Source organism: Merops nubicus, unplaced genomic scaffold (genome assembly GCF_000691845.1).
Source record: "Merops nubicus isolate BGI_N331 unplaced genomic scaffold, ASM69184v1 scaffold9690, whole genome shotgun sequence".
NCBI lineage: Eukaryota > Metazoa > Chordata > Aves > Coraciiformes > Meropidae > Merops > Merops nubicus.
In genome coordinates this window covers 6,857-25,089 of record NW_008582184.1, presented here as the reverse complement: position 1 = coordinate 25,089, position 18,233 = coordinate 6,857, and the positions used below count along the sequence as shown (strand labels likewise).

At 43.7% G+C, this 18,233-nt stretch overlaps 1 protein-coding gene across 1 annotated transcript in view; it reads right to left on the bottom strand.

The window, feature by feature from the left end:
- Positions 1-17,680, bottom strand: part of ADAMTS3 (ADAM metallopeptidase with thrombospondin type 1 motif, 3) — a gene marked incomplete at its 3' end in the record, with an annotated part of 76,442 nt that extends 58,762 nt beyond the window's left edge. Inside the window, exon 1 of the mRNA XM_008936906.1 lies at positions 17,318-17,680. The remainder of the gene's footprint in view (positions 1-17,317) is intronic.
- Positions 17,681-18,233: the final 553 nt, after the last annotated feature.

Genomic DNA, 18,233 nt, shown 5'->3' with positions numbered 1-18,233 from the left:
TGTTCTCATTCTTTGATGCCCATCTCCACCACCCACCTCTAGCCCAAGTTCTGTTCCATTCATCTCTAACCCAGTATCCTTCTTACTGTCCTCTGACAGACTGGACATGATGCCCCCAAAGAAAGCTTCTCGTCCTCTTGCAGTGTGAAAAAAAGCTTGACAAAAGTTAGGTTTATAAAATGCTAAGGCCTTGATTATCCATACTCATCAATCATGTCTTATTCTTACTGCCTCCTGTCCTGTCTGCAGCTATTCTTTCCAGGAAGGGGGCAACCACAACTCCTCTGGGCAGCCTGTTCCATGAGCAACTAGTTGAAACTGCAGCCAGTCACACAGAGAATCCTCTTTGCCCCACCAGCGAGGATGACACAAGCACAGATGACCCTTGAGGTCCCTTCCAACCTGCCATCTCTGTATCTATCTGTAAAGATCTATATCCATTTGAGCAGAATAACATTGAACTATTGCTAAATACTAACAGGTTCAACTCTTCTCCATTGATTTCAAGGCAGCGATTGCAAAAAATAATTCTTTTCAGTGACAAATGCTTTCAACACAAACTTTTTGTGGCTTTGCTGTTCATTTTAATCCATATACACACTTATCTTCACCACATTATGTTTCAGCTGGTATCTCTGTTTTGAACCCCCTACAGTTTTGTAAGACAGAATGAACCTACCACGGAGAAGATAATAATACAAATGAAGTTTTTAAACCCTCCTTAGTGCCCTTGTACAACAAAGAGGCAGTTTATAAAACACTGACATGATACCCTGGGGAACAGAGGCATCAATTAGTGGAATGTTTACCTGTTTGATGTAGCTTTCTTGCATTTCTTGAACCACTACAACAGGCTTTTAGCAAAAGGCTAGCTGTTCCAGCTGAATACACAATGACAGACCTGTTTTATCTGTACCCGAGGCAGAAAAAACATCTAAAAGAAGTCAATCATCCAACCTACAATTGGTTATGCTGCACCACGAGGGATCCATGATCTCTAGAGATTCATGAGAATCTCCATTTGTATGACAGGCACCTTTCTCCAGCCTAGGACACAACTCTGTACCACAGAAGAGTGTACATTTGGAAACGCCACGTACTGCGCCTTTACGGGGAAGATTTGAAATTGGGGAGATTAAAAGCTTACAAAATTGAACTTTAGTGTCACGTTCAAGGCTCTGCATTCATCTCTAAAAGGGGCAGGTTGTCAATAACATAAGCAGCAGATTAATAAGCAGGCTGGAGTTTCTCAGCAGTAGGAGGTTGTCTGTATGAAGGCAAGCTGCAGCAACAGTCAGACTTATTAAGGTTGGAAAAGACCTTCAAGATCAAGTCCAACCATCAACCCAACACTACCATGACCACTAAACCATGCCCTATACATGTCCTTGGTAAGGAAAGAGCATAATACATAAAGAAAAAAAAAATTGGCAATAAGTGCAGGGATCTGAGGATGAGAAATTCACCTTCTCTCTAGAAGGAATGTCCAACTTGGGACCCTGTAGCAGTATATAGATGCAAATATGGAGTGATAAAAAGGGGCTACACAGTCGGACTCTACCTAGGAGGGACCTAGAAATGAGGAAGTAACAGGTCTCACCAGAAGACACGTGGAAGCTGATGTATGTGAATGACCCAGGCAATCACTTTCCAGTCCAAGGGTAATGAGGAATCCAGTGGGAAAAAAACTGCCTGCAAGTGACAGCCACCCCTGTTTGCAGAAATACTATGCTTAGGAGGATCCATCTGCTTGCTTGGAAGAAGATCTAAACCAAATGACTGCAGCTCACACAGACAAACACAAGGACAACTTTTATCTGCAAGATGTACAATGTGAATTCCAGAGCTCAGATCAATTGTCATCTGAGTGCAAGGACAGTAACTGTAACTACCCAAGGTAAGCACAGCAGGGCCCAAGTACACCTAGGTCTATGGGATCACATCCTTCACTGCTCTGAGTGCCCTTGACAGCTATAAAGGATTGCAGCTTGTGTTCAGAGGAAACAAGCCTGCTTAGAAAGAGGTTCTTCTACTATCCTGATGTCTGTCCTTCAAAACAGAGAATGAAGCTCTTCTTTCCTGTGACAGAAGACAGGGCCTCTCAGGCTACGTGTCAGTCAATGCCAAATTGACCTTGCCTGGTGGAACTGTCATGTGCTTCAAACCCCAAGTGGAACAATGTAGCCAACAGAATCCTTAGACCCATTCTCTCTGAATGGAACTAAGAGACGGAGGATACTGGCATCAGCAAGTCAGGGAAAGAATCAAAACAAACGGTGACATACTGTCCAAGCGTACAAAAAATTCCAAGGAATCACCACCCTCCTCCTGGAGATTTCTCCAAGCTTGTTTTCCTTCCTTCCGTTCTTCAAAGCAGAATGTCGGGGGCAGAAGAGGGTTTCATCTCACTCGGAGAAGCTCGGTATCATCCTCCCTCATGAAGACCAAAAGAGGTGCTATGTAACCAAGAGGGACACTGTGTGTGCAAAGTCTAGTTTCACGTTCCACCAGCATTTTCTAGGAGTACCCAAGAGAGACTCTCAACAACCGGAAAGCGTACCCCGAGCTCTCCCCCAGCCCATGTGCCCCGCTGGACTATCACAGGTGGCTGACAGCTCTCTCCTGCTGCCCGCTCAATAGAAGCCCTATTGAAAAGCATCAAGAGCTCTGTGTTCCCTCCCTTTAACATCCCAGCACCAGCCGAGCAGACATCGCATCCTGCCAAGACAAACACATGGGACTTGGCAAAAGGGGAGGGGGGCTGTTTCTGGAGACAGCTCTCCAGTCTAAACTTCTTAAGGAATCGACATAAACATGCTTTTATAAAAAGAAAAAAAAAAAAAAAAAAAGGTGCTGCCTTCTCTGAAAACAGATTCAGTGCAAAAACACTGCCACCTTTCACCCTCGCTGTTAGTTTAAGGTGTGTTCAGCTCGGTGACTGTGCAAAGCCTGCGTCACAGCTACCTGCTGCTCGCTCCTCCAGTCCAACGGCAAAAACGGTTTGGAGTCACACCGAACACTGCCTGATTTATTGGAAGAAAAAGAAAAGCAAAGAAGGATGCTTTGCCTGCAGCACATTTCCCTTTGCCTGCCTCCACCAAAACACAGCTACAGTGGGTGGAAATAAGTTTCCTACGTGTGTAGCTCCCGGGTTATACTTTCAATTCATTTCTTATGCCACGTGGGATCCGTATTTTGTCAAGAATCAACCGATTCTCCAGGTTGCTTATTCAAATACAGCCTAGAAACTTCTGAAGTTGTAGAGTTTGTCCCACAACACCTCAGTTTGTGGCTATCAACCAATGTGTTCATTCTGCAGGATTTTTCCACATGTCAAGTACAAGCACACACGCACCCCGTGCCACAGGCACAGGACCCCCAGCGTGCAGACAGGGTAAGGAGCACCACAGTTTTGAGAAACTTAAGCCGATAAATGAACAAAGGTGCACACCTAGCAACACCATCTCAGAAGGGATTTGTGACCCTAAAAGACAGTACTGAGGAGGGTTTCCAAGCCCTGTGATGCCAAGGACAGTCCCTGGGGACGTGGGGTGGGTGGCGCACGGCTTAGGGACTCACACCTCTGGCAGAGCTGGCTGCTTGGTCATGAAAGGGGCTCCAGGCCCCTGCCACCAAGGTCCATCTTGCAGGGCTGGCAGGGAAGGGGAAAAGCTGTCAAAAAGGACATACTTCTCCTGCTGCACATCTTCTGAATGTTAAAGTATTTATGAGCTCGACATACTTGGCATATAAAAAAATACTACACATTAGAAGAATGCTGGAAGAAAGTAACATGGCAGCGCTTTGCACATTTTAAGAAACAGCTGTTACTGATACAGTTGCTGGGTGCCTACCAGAGGGAGAGAGGGTTGGCAGAAACTCGCCCTCTCTCACGGGTGGGCCTCCAGCCCCTACGGACCCTCTGATGCTTCCAGGGCTCCAGGCAGTCACTGTGGCTTTGGGGCACCATGAGGGCACCAGCTGGCTCCTCCAGTGCCAGCACTCTTCGAGCTACTCCTAGTAGAGCAAGCAGGAATTCCACAACTCATTTTTTCTCCTTGGAGGATCAATGTGACACAAAATCCACATTATATCACAGCTTTTATCTGTTGCAGAATTCCTGGCTTTAGTTCAGAAATAAAGCAAAAGCTCCTGATTCATTTTAGTCTCCATTCTTGGAGGCTATTAAAGACGAGAGCAGTACTAAGAATTTCTTAAGTGCCAAGAGTGAGGTAGCATTTATTTAACAACAATAAAGCCATTTTTGAATCGAATGAGATATTCAAACAGTACACGCTGCTCGGCTTTCACAGCCAGACGAATTATTCACACAGCAGAAGTTTGTGACTAATCATCTAATACCAGATTTTTAAAACAAAAAAAAAAGAAGTCTTTTGCAGCTACAAAGAAAAATGTTATCTGCTCAACTGAATACCAGGATGAAGATTCAGAAACAGGATGAAAACATAGGAATGTTTAATATCCTCTTCCAAACTACAGACACAATTTAGGAATAAGAAACTAAGACACACTCCTACTAGAATACTGCATGTCAAGCTTACCAGAAACAACACATTCACTTCCTTACCTAAGGAGAGGTCTTCCTGTGGCAAATAAACTCTTTTTGGATACAAGCACGTCCTTCATTTTGAGCACATCCATCCAGCACGTTCACTGTAATCTGAATAATAAAATCATCACTGTGAGATTACTAACCTCATTTGACTCTGCACAGTGAAAAGGGACCTAGGCAAAAGCCACAAACAGATCTGCAACTGCATTTAAAGTGGACAGTACTCCAAATTATGATGACTCCTTGTTAATCTCGGTATTGCATGTGAGAGCAAAATCCCTTCCCACAACTTCTGCTTGCTCCTCTGAGGAATTGAAGCCCTCCCAATGCATTAACTGATGCACTGCTTCACAGAGCAGAAGACATTTGGAAGAGCCACTAAATTAATCCATATTCCGCTGAATTTCCATGGAAGAAAAGAAAATGGCAGCATATCGTTGGGTCATTGCATGGATTGAAATAAGCTTTATAGCCTCTCTCTATAAAGATACATAAGAAAATTACTTGATGCTGAAATTTCTCATGCTCGGTTTTAACACAAATATTTGATTTCTTTTTCCCCTTTTCAGAAAGTCTAAGGGGGAAAAAAACCCTCAATGGAACCCCCTAAGGGTGATATGAAAGAGAAAAGAAAAAACAAACCTTGATTTTATGTAGAAAAATGCATCTCTATTGGCAGGCAAAACGCTTTGTCCTTAAAGAAGGAGGTGTGGCTTTAAAATATTAGTTATTAAAGACTGAAAAGTATGCACAGAAGATGCTCAGTGCAGGCAAATGCCTCTCCAAGTCCAGCTTATCTCTGTAGAAATATTTACTGAGCACAGCTTTGCTCTGGGGGGCACTTACAGAAGTTCTACACTAGAAACTGTTTGATAGTGAAACACTCCAGGCAACAGCAAAAGACACTTCTGAGGTGGGTTTGGTACTAACTTTGTATATATTTGTACATGGTCTATTTTATTGTCATTATTACTATTATTATTAGTGATAGTATTAAAGCTGTTTTCTTTTCTTTTCTAATCAATGTGTCTCTCTCCATTATTCCCTTTCTTCAGTAAGTCTCCCTCCCTTATTCTCTTTGTCTTTCCCTTTTAGGGGTGGGGGAGGGGGTTAATAGAGAGCATCTGTTACGGTTCTGGGTGCTGCCCTGAGCTGAAACCAAGAAACTCGGATACAAGCTAGAGAAGAAACAGACAACGGATATATTTCACTCTGAATAGAAATATTCTGTTGATCAGAAGCTCAGAAGCATCACTTCCAAGTACTGAAATGCCACAGCTAGTAAGACTTACATCAAACTCATTATTTCATACTGGTTCTACATTTCTGTGCAAAAAAAACTCATGGTAGCATCTCCCAAAGGAGGAGGAGTTTTACACATCAGTGATTTAGTCAGGTATAAAACAAGAAAATGAAATGACAGTGTGATTTGTATGAGGTTGGAAAGTTACTTTTACTGCTGCATGGCTGCTGCTTTAGGAAATAAAGTCTAAGTAATTTATTGAAGTTATCAGCCAAGTCGCAGAAGGAGCGTGTGAAAACTAAGTACCAGTTGAACACCAAAGGAAAAGCAAATATTCCACCTTATAAACAGCTGCAGCTTTATCCATCATTGCAAGGAACTCCTGATGAAACATGAGGTCAGGAGGTTGAACTGACTTTTATTTCCAGAACTCTTTCAGAGCCTGAATTGGAGAGTGATGATTAGAGTTGCGAGGTGACCCTCCAAAAAAGGTAAGAACTGGAATGCAGATGATGGGTTCCTACAGCAGACAGACCTGTGTCAGCTGCCTTCTGCTTTTCCCTTTTTCCTCCATAACCCTGCACAGTATTTTCTGTCCAGTCTTGTTCCTCACCCCCTTTGCAAACCTCAGACCATGCGGCTCCGAGGTCAAATTCCAGATACAAGCAAGTCCAGCGCTGAACAAACAAGAAACATCAAAAAAAGGCATTACTGAATATGGCTTCTGTATCTCTAGCCTACAAAACCAGGTTTCAAATTCAGCACTGGCCCTACCATCAATAAGAACTTTGAGAGAGGTTACGAGGATTAAGTTTTGAGAACATTAACTATTTCAGTATCTATTTACTTGCTTTTACTTGGAGACATACTTGACCACATGCGATACGTGAAGGCGGGACATCGATGAGAGCCCAATTCATGTACGCTCTGTGTGTTATCAAGGGTCCACAGGAGTTACACAAGCTGGTTCTTATTAGTAAAACTATAAAAAGGGGTTGTATTTGGTCATTTTAATAAGCTTAGGCTATTTTATAAACTGTTAACTCTGAGCCTCCAGGAATAAAAAAAAAAAAAAAATATAAAAAAATTTAAGCAGCATTTACTGCTTTGGCAACAAAAAGCCAAAATCCAGAAACATTCCAGGCTGCTATACCACCAAGTGACAGTTTATACCCTTCCTTGCAGGAGACAGAGAACTGAGGATAGTTCTACTCACCTGTAAACAGCACTTCAAGCTCACAGATACATTGCTTAAAAGGTATGAATTACACACAAACCCACATTTGTTGTCAAGAATCATTTTACAAAGGCAGAAACAAAGTCTAGAAGTTGTGACAATCAAAGCTGAGATAGCCGAGTTTTTTGAGATTTGGAGCTTTTTCATGCACACTTTCTACAGAAGCCAGTTCCTAAATCCTTTTCTAGAGAAGATGACCTGATTAAAACACCTCCATATTGAGCATTAGCATAGCCAGTGCAGCTCAACATTCAGGCTGTTCTTCTCACCTCCACCTAATTCACAACATGCTGTGAAGTGTCTTAACTAACCTTCAAATATTCTCTCCCACTGAGAAAGACAGAAAGGAGACTAGCAATGATCATAAGATGTCTAACATCATATTTTCTACTTGTGGCTACCTAGGACACCCACAAAAATTTGGCAAACCTGGGGCACTTGTTAAGTTCTCAAATCAAGCATTTTGGGCTATTCCTGTTCAATAGTCCAGAGAGATCCCAGGAAGCCCCTAAAGTGAAGTTCTCCTCTTCTGAATAGGCAACTTGGACTTCATCACTTCATAGAACCATAGAATGGCTTAAGTTGGAAGGGACCCTAGAGATCACCTAATCCAACCTCCCTGCCATGGTCAGGGACTCCTCTCAACTAGACTAGGCTACTTCAGGCCATCCATATGTCAGTCTGAACCTATTTCCTCTTCTTTTCTCCTTCCAACCCCCCAGGTACACTACTTGAGGCAAGCAGTCTCCTGCTTGATCTGGCATCCCCCAGCCCACGAGTGGCACTCAGCCCATCCTTTTGGGTCCTGAGAATCCTGTAGCTGAGGTAAGAGCTGCATCACCTGATGCAGCAACAGCTCATCCAGCCGTTTGCTTCCAATGGACTCTTTGCTGAGGCAAAAAGGTTGGTTGGTTTGCTACACAGATGGTCGTTCTGGAATTTCAGCTTTCTACAACCAGATTAAGTGGTACTCAGAGCCAGCTAAACAATTAGGCTTTCCTGCAATTTCCAGTTAAGACTGTTTTTCTGGTTTCCAACCTTATTCCATATCACAGAACAATGTTACTTAGACATTCTTCGAATGTGCTTTCAGGCAGGGCATCAGGTTTGCGGCTGCTGCTGTAGCAAAAGCCACGCAGAAAGTCTAGGAAAGAAATCAGTACTAGTGAAGTGTAGCCTAGAAGACACAGCAGTAAACAGTTTTGGTTCTAGTCATCTTATCTTGCATTTATGGAAGCATGAAGAATTATGCAGGATTGTAAAAACGGATGGAATGGATTCTACTTTCATCCTTGCTTTCAATTATTTTTATAACCTGCTGTCACCCTTCTCTCCTGAAGGGTGAATAGAGATCTTATTTTAAGATAAATATAAAAACTTCACTTTCGGTTACTAAAAAGTGCCTACAAATGCTTCCTATGAGCCCATTCCAACAAATGCTAAAACCCATCCACCTTTTTTTGAAGGGATATAGTTGAAGGGAGAAGACCACCAACTGACTTCCTCTAAAACCTTCAGAAAGACCCAACAGGGAACTACCTAACAGGGAACCAGGACAGTAAAATCTCAGCAGTTGTACTAGATGGTCTTTAGAAGTCCATTCCAACCCCAAGCATTCTATTATATCATTTAATGTGATGAAGGGAAGCTTTAGACAGGAAAAAAAAATTAAAAAAATAAAAAAAAAAAATCAGTGAATGCATGTTTCCCTTATTTTTTCCCCCATTCCCACCAGCTGTTTTACAAGAAGTCTTATTCTTCATCTCTTATTTTCTGCTACTGTCCACTTACTGCTGCTGTACCACCCAACTCCTTGCACAGGACAAAGATGGAAATAATCCTACCTGAAACAGAGTCCTTCAGTACCATTTTGAGAAGGTAAGCTCTAGTAATACTAGTAAGATCCTTCCTCAGAAAAACCTTTATTTGATACAGCTGCTTATGGATAAACCAACACATTCTTGCAGAAGTTGGACTGCCAGGATGGCAGCTCTATCCCACCCACTGCTGCCTCAGCAGGGACTAGGAAGTGCTCAACACCCACTCCTGCTCCTCCCAGACTCTGCAACAGCCTGGAAAAATCTGGTGGTATTCTGAGGGTGAAATGAAAGGACCATGTTTTGTGGATTATACAGAAATAGGGTAACTTTTTTTTTTTTAAACCCCTCTGCAGAGCAGCTGTACCCCAGAGACATGAGTATGTGTGTGCTCTACATACAAGAGCAAAACAGCAGCTTAGCAGAATTTATTTTCTTCTAAGAGTAGCTAAAGAAGGGCTGTAAAACCACAGCTGTTCTACAGGGACACGCTGCTGGGACAAACTCAAACCTGTCCAAATTCAGGCATGAGGGACGTTTATTTTCACATATTCATAGCCATAAACAAGCATCCCTTTGATAGCTTAACCACTTTCTCGCCTCCATCAGTGAAGATTAAGCCAAGAAAGATGCTGAGAACACAGTCATCCTGCTTTTTAAGACAGAACACCTCCACAGAGGGATGCATGGACGTAAAATATGCTACTTTACACAGACTTCCTTTCCTTAGGACATGCCATGTGAAAAGAATTTTAAAATAAACCCAGAAAATAATAAATGCTATTTTCAAGTTTAATGGCTACACTCCCCTTGAGCAAAAGTCTTCTCTCTCTCTAAAATAGTCAAGGGCAATTAAAGCACCAGAAAATTACTGGGTTTGTCCTTTCAGTACCTTCTTTTCTCATAAAGCAAGGGATGCCAAGTTCTCTCCTGTGACAGACACCCACTGTTTTGCCAATGACCAGGCTCAACAGAAATGATACCACCAGCAGGAAGATGAACCAATACACAGACTGTATTGTATACAACAAGGACATTCCATGAATGATCGCTGGGGGTGCAAACAGATCAATCAGCTGGTAGATAATCGATGCCACCCCCAACGATCCCACAAAGGATGTAACTCGGCCCACAACAGGTGGTACAAACAGAGACCTGAGGTTGCCCACAGTTGGCATGGGAAACAGCCAGACCAGCAAGCTGAACACACACGAGAAAGGTGACCACATAGTGACTCTCACCCGATCCGCCCGCGTTTGCAAAGGTCTAAACAGACCAGGGCCCAGCTCCAGGCAGAGTCAGGAGGTCTGCCCTGAACCAGGAAGCTCTGGGGTGTACACTCCACAGGCAGACACTCCTGACTCCCTGCAAGTGGTCCCAGCTTTTATCCCCAAGCAGGCACCTGACCTTTGTCAACTCAATGCAGGACCCCTGGGGCTCATTTCCCTTATGGCTCTCCCCGCACGGCCCGCCGCTATAAGGCAAACTCACCCCTCTGTATGAAGGGCTGTGGGAATCACCCATATGTCAACCTTAATTCAGGGGCTTGGGGTTCAGACCCCAGCATTTCACCCACAAAATGTGCTTGTGGCAATGCAACACTTGTCCTAAAATGTGCAAAATGTAAGTGAACACAGGATCCTCACAATGGATACCTACTGTGTTCTTTGCCATGGCAGGAGCAGGTCTCTGTTGTATGATCAGACAGACAAGAGCCACAGGGTGGGGGCGCATCATGTACTTCATCTAATTTATTCATTTAACCAGACCAGGCTGCACTGCCAGTTTTTCCTTACCTGGGATTCTTCTCAGCACCTCTCGCAGAGGGAAGCAGCAGTGGACAGGACAAGAGGAGAACAGCTCTTTGCAGGACAGAATTCTCCAGGTCACCTTTTGGTTTTGTGCTCTATTTAAAAGTACACACCATCTTCTTCCACATAGAAAACCTACTCCCCAAAACTGAGCACATATTTCTGTGCTATGAAAGATATTTGTGCAGCTCCTTATACTTTGGACCAGTTTGGTCTACATTACGTCTCCAGCAGTACTACTGTGTATCTACTCAGTTTTTCCTATGACCACACAGTCCTTAGAACAAAGGGAGAAGGAGCTGCAGCCCATAGGAAAATTATCATTTTGGAGGAGGACTCAGCGGTTTGACCAGCCTTGAAAATGTAAAGTACACAACCAAGCAGAAACTCTGGGCATAACCCTTTTTATTACTTCCTATTCTGTACACCAAGTACAAAACATGGAGGTTTCCTCCATTCACCATCCTTGAACTGTCAGACAGAAATTTGTATGAACCATAGCTTTCTAAAAATACCTCCTGAAGCAAAGACATTCTCTCTACACCTCTATAAAAAGAACTTCATATTCCATTTATCTTTGGTCATGGGCTGAGGTTCCCTGAAGAAAAAGGCAGAAAGGGGCAGGAGCTGAGCTAGGGCTTGGAAAGTCTCGGATCCTCTCCTTGCTTGCATCATCTTTTACAAATGCTCTCCAAGCAATTCATGCATCCACCTAGAGTATCTGTCTTGCAGACACACATTGGCGTTCTGCTGCGAGGAACAAAGTTTCACAAAAGTAAGTTTCAATGAAAAGCTCTAGGGGGAAAAAAAAAAAAAAAAGAAGTTTTATATGGGAAAGAGCACTTTGTTCTAAACCAGAATGGGAGAAATGCAAGGTAGAAGGAGACACAAGGGCTAAGAACTGAGGCAAACCTATCATTAGCCCAAATCTAGGCCCATTAAAAAAAAAAAAAAAAAACCAACATAAAAACAAACAAGAAGAAATAAATGGAGCTTGAGCAACCATCCACATGAACTTTACACTACACAAAGTCGGGATAAAGCACCAGCTTGTTTTGAGTGAGAACTTCTAGGAGAAGCCAACTAGACAGCTAAAAGAATTTCTGTATTATTTTACAGAGATTAACATTTTACTTCAATCATCACCTCCCTTCTCAACACTCCTTCCCTCAGTGTTTCATGCAAGAAACCTGAAGTCCTGAATAAGTGACACAATGGCATGGCATTTTTAGAAGCATAGAATCACAGAATCCTTCTCGTTGGCAGTGACTTTTAAGATCATTGAGTCCAACTGTTTCCCCAGCACTGCAAGGTCACCACTAACCCATGTTCCTCAGCATCACAACTCCATGGTTTGGAAACCCCTCCAGGGATAGAGACTCCACTACTGCCCTGGGCAGCCTCAGCCAGGCCTGGAAAACAATTTTGGGGAAGAGATTTTTCCTCATGTTGTACCTGAACATCTCTTTGCACAACCTAAGGCAATTCCTCTTGTGCTATCACTTGCTCCTCAGCAGAAAAGGCTGACTGCCACCTCGCTACAGTCTCCTTCCAGGATACTTTTCCAAGTTTCTGGAGCTTCTGCACTTTGAGAAATCCTCTTTACTATGGATTATGACATCTGAAAGGTCTCCAGTGGCCTCTAGGAAGTGCTCCGTACTCGAGTGGGGACAGGGATGAAGTCCAAACCCAGCCTGACCGTGGCCAAGGGCTGCTGAGTCAAACGGGAAGGATGGACCAAGGTTCCCAGATGGGGTCTGTCTATTCGAGGAGGCAGCTGCAACCCATCAAGCCCAGTTACTAAGTCCTCAGGGCTGCCGAGAACAGCAAAACTCAAGGGGTAAGAACAGGCATGGTGGCTTGAAGGAGTTCACTGCAAGGATGTAATTACTGTGGGAAGTGTGCAAGGGCGCAGGGAGCACAAACAGAAGAGGGTTCCATCAACCTAAGACACTGCTGCCATCTGCACAGAGCAGCACGTGGTCCTGACAAAATTCCTCTTTAGGACGCTGGAACTAACTGCATGGAGCATTTCCCCGTGTGCTATCGCCAGATGCTCAGCAGCAGTTCAAGCATTTATCTCCAAAATGCTGAGATACAAGTGTCACCAGCTCCTAGAAAGCAGTTTCTCCATTTAGGCATCGTCTTGCCAGCTTAGGGGGAATCACGTTGAAACAACACGTTAGTACTGACAGGCGAACAAGAAATCAGCCTTGATACTCCAGTCTTGATGGAACAACAGTAATAAAAAAACATTCGATACACATCAAAACACCCTGAAACTGCTCGGATCCCGGTATGCACTTAGCCACATGCCTGTACTTAATAAGCATACTTTTAAGGCTTTTCCTGAACCACGGCTTAAGTATCTCTAGCCTGAGATACTCCAGCCTGCATTTCAAACCTATCTGCCAAAGGAAAGTAACTGCACATCTCTGTACATCCTCTGTTCAGACACTTCAAACCACTCCATAACCACTCATGAATAACACCAGAACTTCCGAGGGCAGGGAACTCTCAGCAGGTTCCTCTCACAAAAGACAAAATAAAGACACAAAGTTAAGGTTAACATTTCAGAAGTAATGGAATTTCAGTAGTGCTACTCTCTATAACAAGAGGTATAGACTGATTTATAACTTCTGCTTTGCTCGTTCTAAATGCCAGGTTTGGTGTATTGTGTGGATTTACAGCCCAAAAGACCCATAATGTTTTTTTGAGGCTGGTTGTTTCCTACATCCTGCCCAGCAGATAGGGCATCCCAGCAGGCATCAGCAACCTGTGAACACTGCTACCCACCCAATCCACTTGAAGCTTCTTTTCACCTCCTTGAATATCTCCCTGTTATTCTCCCACTTTTCTAAACCATGTGCTCCTCCAGATGTATACCAATACTTCCTTAGCAACAAATTACATGGTCAAATGGTAATCTGATAGTAATCTTCATAACTTTTACATAGTTAAGCCATTAAACATGTAGCATGTTGGCATGTTAGAACAGCAAGCCCACCACATGAGTCAGACATAAAAATACTGTCCTGTACCATATATGCTCACCTGACAGTAAATTAACTACCTTGCTTAGGAATCTACATTAGATTCAACATTTCATTCAGTGCAGGGTTACAAAGAACACATCCCCCCACACCTACCCAGAACAGAACACACCTCACACATATGAGATAGCACAATCTCATATGCTAAATCAGCTATATCAAATTAGAATCAGAGTATCATTAAGGTTGGAAAAGACCTCTAAATTCATGAAGTCCAACCATCAACCCAACACTCCTATGACCACTAAATCATGTCCTGCAGTGCCATGTCCACACATTTTTTTTGAACACCTTCAAGGATGGTGACTCTACCACCTCCCTGGGCAGCCTAGTCCAACACATCACTACACCTTCCATAAGAACTAAGTTCTTCATGACCAAAAGTTCTGATCTTCATGGAGGACAAAAGAGAAGACACTACTCAGATGTAAAAAGGGAATAGGTGAGGCAATGCATGCAGGAAGGCTTGCCTCAAGCTTTAGCAAGACTCACTCCCCTTAGTAAGTGTGAGCCTAAAGAGTTGGACAGCAGAAGAACACTGAGGTGAGATGTTACTGTACAGGCACTGAAAGGAGGGAAAAGCAGGAAGGAGGTGGAATGAGATACAGGAAGACAGGAATTGAAAGACTATGATTATGTGAGGAGAGCACACACACCCCACAAGCATTGTCTGGGTAAGTGGAGCCCTCTGCCTGGCCCTACCATCTCCACATAATTGTATGTCCAAGTATTTGATAAATTCTATCAATACTCTGACCATAAACATCGCTTTTTTTGCCAAAACAACAGTGGAAGTATGCAACAGAAACCTGTGGAGGCAGGAGCTTTCTGAAACACAGGAAGAAAAGCAAGGGGCAGCTTCTACAAGACTAATGAAGTGTTCTGTTGCTGTGACAAGTGCATGCAGATGCAGGCAGCATTTTGAACGAACAGCTATTTTCAAGGGATATTAAGCAGATGTTAGGATAGGAATTTGCAAAACTGATGTGATGCAGATGCCTTTTACTGCTAAAGTAGATATGTGAACTATTTCAAAACAAAAGTGTTCAAGTATTTCGGGTTTTAAGCCTAAGTTTAGATTCAGGAAGAGACATAAGCAAAATTTCACTTTACTAGTGCTAATGCAAACTATTCCATATATTTACCATCAAGTCATCAAAATTTAACACCTTTATGCTCCTCAAAACTGTACACTTAGTGCTGAGAACACACTCAAAAATATGAAGTTTGGCAATGTCTGTGAAGTACACATTAGCACAGTTTTGCCCTACTACCAGCAACAGTCTTAGGAGTCACAATCAAAAATCCCCTAAGGCACAAAAGAAAATTTGCAAGGTCTTTCGCTAACTTGTGGCAAGCCAAGTGTTGGTTTTCTTCTACTCAGGATATCAAACTTCTTTTCTAGGCTATACATTGAATGAATTGCTACCAGAGTGAACCCTTAAGGTTCTCGCAAAAGATAAGAACCCAGCTTGCTACACTGGAGAATATCTGAGTTCCTTTGAAGTCGAAAATAAATCTTTCCAATAGACACATGGCCCTAGAATTTCTCACTCTTGTTCCAGTTTCTGTTAAGCCATATTATGTCACTCTTCACATCTTTAGGATACACTGAGGATCTGTACTGGTTTGGGGGGGGGATTCACCAGTACAGGATCCAATATTGTAGCTTGGTTGAGAGACAAATAGTACAGCGACAGCGAAGACAGAGAAGCTAACTTAAAGTCACTTCTGCTAACTTTAGAGCTGGCAGCATGAAAAATGTAAATCAATCTGAAATCCCATCAATCTTCAGGATTATTTACTTATTTCACGCTCACTTGCTTAGAGCTCCAAAAGCCCGTGACAACAGCTCAGTGCAGTAAGCAGGCCAAAGCGCTCAAAAAGATTGCTTCCAAGGAAAAAAGGGCTTGAAGAAGCCCTTCAAAGACTGCATCAGAGTGCTTGGGAGGAGATGTGCAAAGACGACAGTGACTCATGAATGTTTACCCACTCTCCTCCTCAAACACAAATCACATATTTTCCTAGTCCACTTCCTAAGCCCATGAAAGCACATGAAGGGCCTCTCCTGGGTGCTATGGGAAGAAAGTGGCAACAAGCCCCACAGCTGAGACATATCATGTTCTTCACTGAGGATCCCCTTGGCATCTTCTTCTGTTTGTGAAGACAGCAACTACTGCACTTCAGCTAAGGGAGAACACAACACGAGCAGCCTGTCAGCCACATGGCAAGCTCTGCTGAAGCCACTGTGCTCCTTAATCTAATTCCCATTAATCCAATTTATTGCCTTAATGTGTTGTCTCACTTAACACAAGAACTTGATTCAGGATTACTGCTAAAACACAGCTCTCAACCCGAGGGCCTTGTTCAGTCTAAGAGCCACATCTGAAGCTCTATCCACCCAGGCATACGTCTGCACAGCCTTTGTAACACAGCATGCTGTCAAGAGGTTCTCCTCAAAGAACACCAAAAAGCAAACACACACCCAAAGCAACATTTGCTGATCACCTCAGATGTACGCACCACCAGTGTTTCCTTCCTATAAGTAAGGAAAGTCAAGGAGTTCTGGCTGTGCCCAGCTCTGTGCCATGCACCGCGGGGCTAAGATGTTGATGCCATCGCTCATGGAGCAACTGAGGCTCATGGCAGAGCCAGTTCTTATCTCAAAATGATATTGAGCCATTAACAACCAGCATGCGACGAGAAGAGGGACACCTCTTTCCAAGAAGGGAGGCTTGTTGCACACTTGTTCATAGGATTCCTCTCCTGAAAAGCAGCAGAGTAACCACTGCATTTATCTTCCCAGATGTTGTAGTCGTGTTCCACCATTGCTCCTGCTACTTAAAGAGCACAAGGTAGGTATTGTGAGTCCCCTTCACCGCATGACTGAATGAACGCAGGGTATGTGTGCTCGATATAGGCCCAGTCTTTCAATATGTGATTTGTGCACCAAGCCCATCCCTGCATCTGCTGAGGCCACAATGAAATACCCCATGGTTCCAACCACACAGCCACCAGGCCAGTACCTTGTGGAGAATGAACCCTTTAGAGACATGAACTGCTCAATTCTCATGCGATACCTTCTGCTGAAACAGAACTGCACTTAAGAAAACAAAAAGCATGCCTGTTTTACAAATAAACCCTTGGAAACTTCGATCTGTTGCTATTCTTGTACTTCAGGGTAGCCTGCGATTTCACTGCCCAAGAAGTACACAGTGATGATCTGGATGCCAAATTCTACATTCACTCACCAAAAGATCGTCTTTTAAGTCTTAGAGTTATTATTAAATATTCATTTTTCCCATTTGTGACACCTCATTAAAGTAAAAAGGAAAACCAAAAAAAGTAGGTTTGGTTGCTGCCTCTCCAACACCTGTGACATTAAGAACTCATCAAACTCCCAGAAATCATCCCAGAATAAAGAGGCAGGACTGTATACATCACCACAGACTGAGGCGTTTTCCAAGGGATTTAAGAAAATAAGTTCTTTAAGCGATTTCACAAGCAATGTGAAGTCAAAAGCAACAAAAGCTGTGCACCAAGTGGTAGAACACCAGATGCAAGGGCACTGAACAAGCCTTACCAGACCATCGCAGTTGCTGATAGCGACAGACGCTCCAGGGATGTCCGTTATGTCTCCCACGTACGCGCAGTTGGTCCACAGGGGTTCTCTCTTCCATAACCTCTCAATGGCAGTTCCAGCCTGGCTCCTGTTCCCAGCATCGCTTCTTCTCTCCACAGAGTCTTCGTACCACTCCACTACGGCCTCAGGAGCCACTAAGCGAGTGTTGGGTTTCAGCCGGAGATGGAATTCCCTCCCAAAGGCCGTGACATTGAAATACAGCCGCCGGGGGCTCTGGGACACCTCCCGCGTTGATCTTCTTTGGTGACTTGCAGAGAGGATATTGGAGACGTAGCTTCCGTCGGCATCGGTGCTAATTGGAATCACTAACCCATAGGGCCTCGGTCGGCTTTTTCCTAACTCTGCCAAAAGAAACACCCGAAAACAAACTAAAATTAGAACACGAGCATGGAACCAGCCTGAAGACCAGATGTGCAGCTATGGAAGTGCATTTCACCAGAATGAATGGGAAATGCCAGGACAAGACAGGCCATTGCTTTGACTGTTACGGGCTACGCTCATTCAGAGAGCACTCCAGGGGCAGCTCATTTCACAGAGTCAGGATGGGTTGGAAGGGACCTTAACAATCATCTAGTTCCAACCCCCTGCCACAGGCATGGACATTTTCCACTGCATCAAGTTGCCCAGAGCCTGTCCAAGCTGGCCTGGAACATTTCCAGGGATGAGGCATCGACCACCTCTCTGGGCAACCTGGGCTAGGGTCTCACTGCTCTCAGTGTCAAAAATTTCCTCCTATCTAGTCTAAATCTCCTCTCTTTCTTTTACCGCTACATCACAACTGCTGTGTGTTCAGGCCTACATCAAACGCCATATGTGTAGGACCCCACTGCCTCACAACTCCCCTTCCAAAATTATC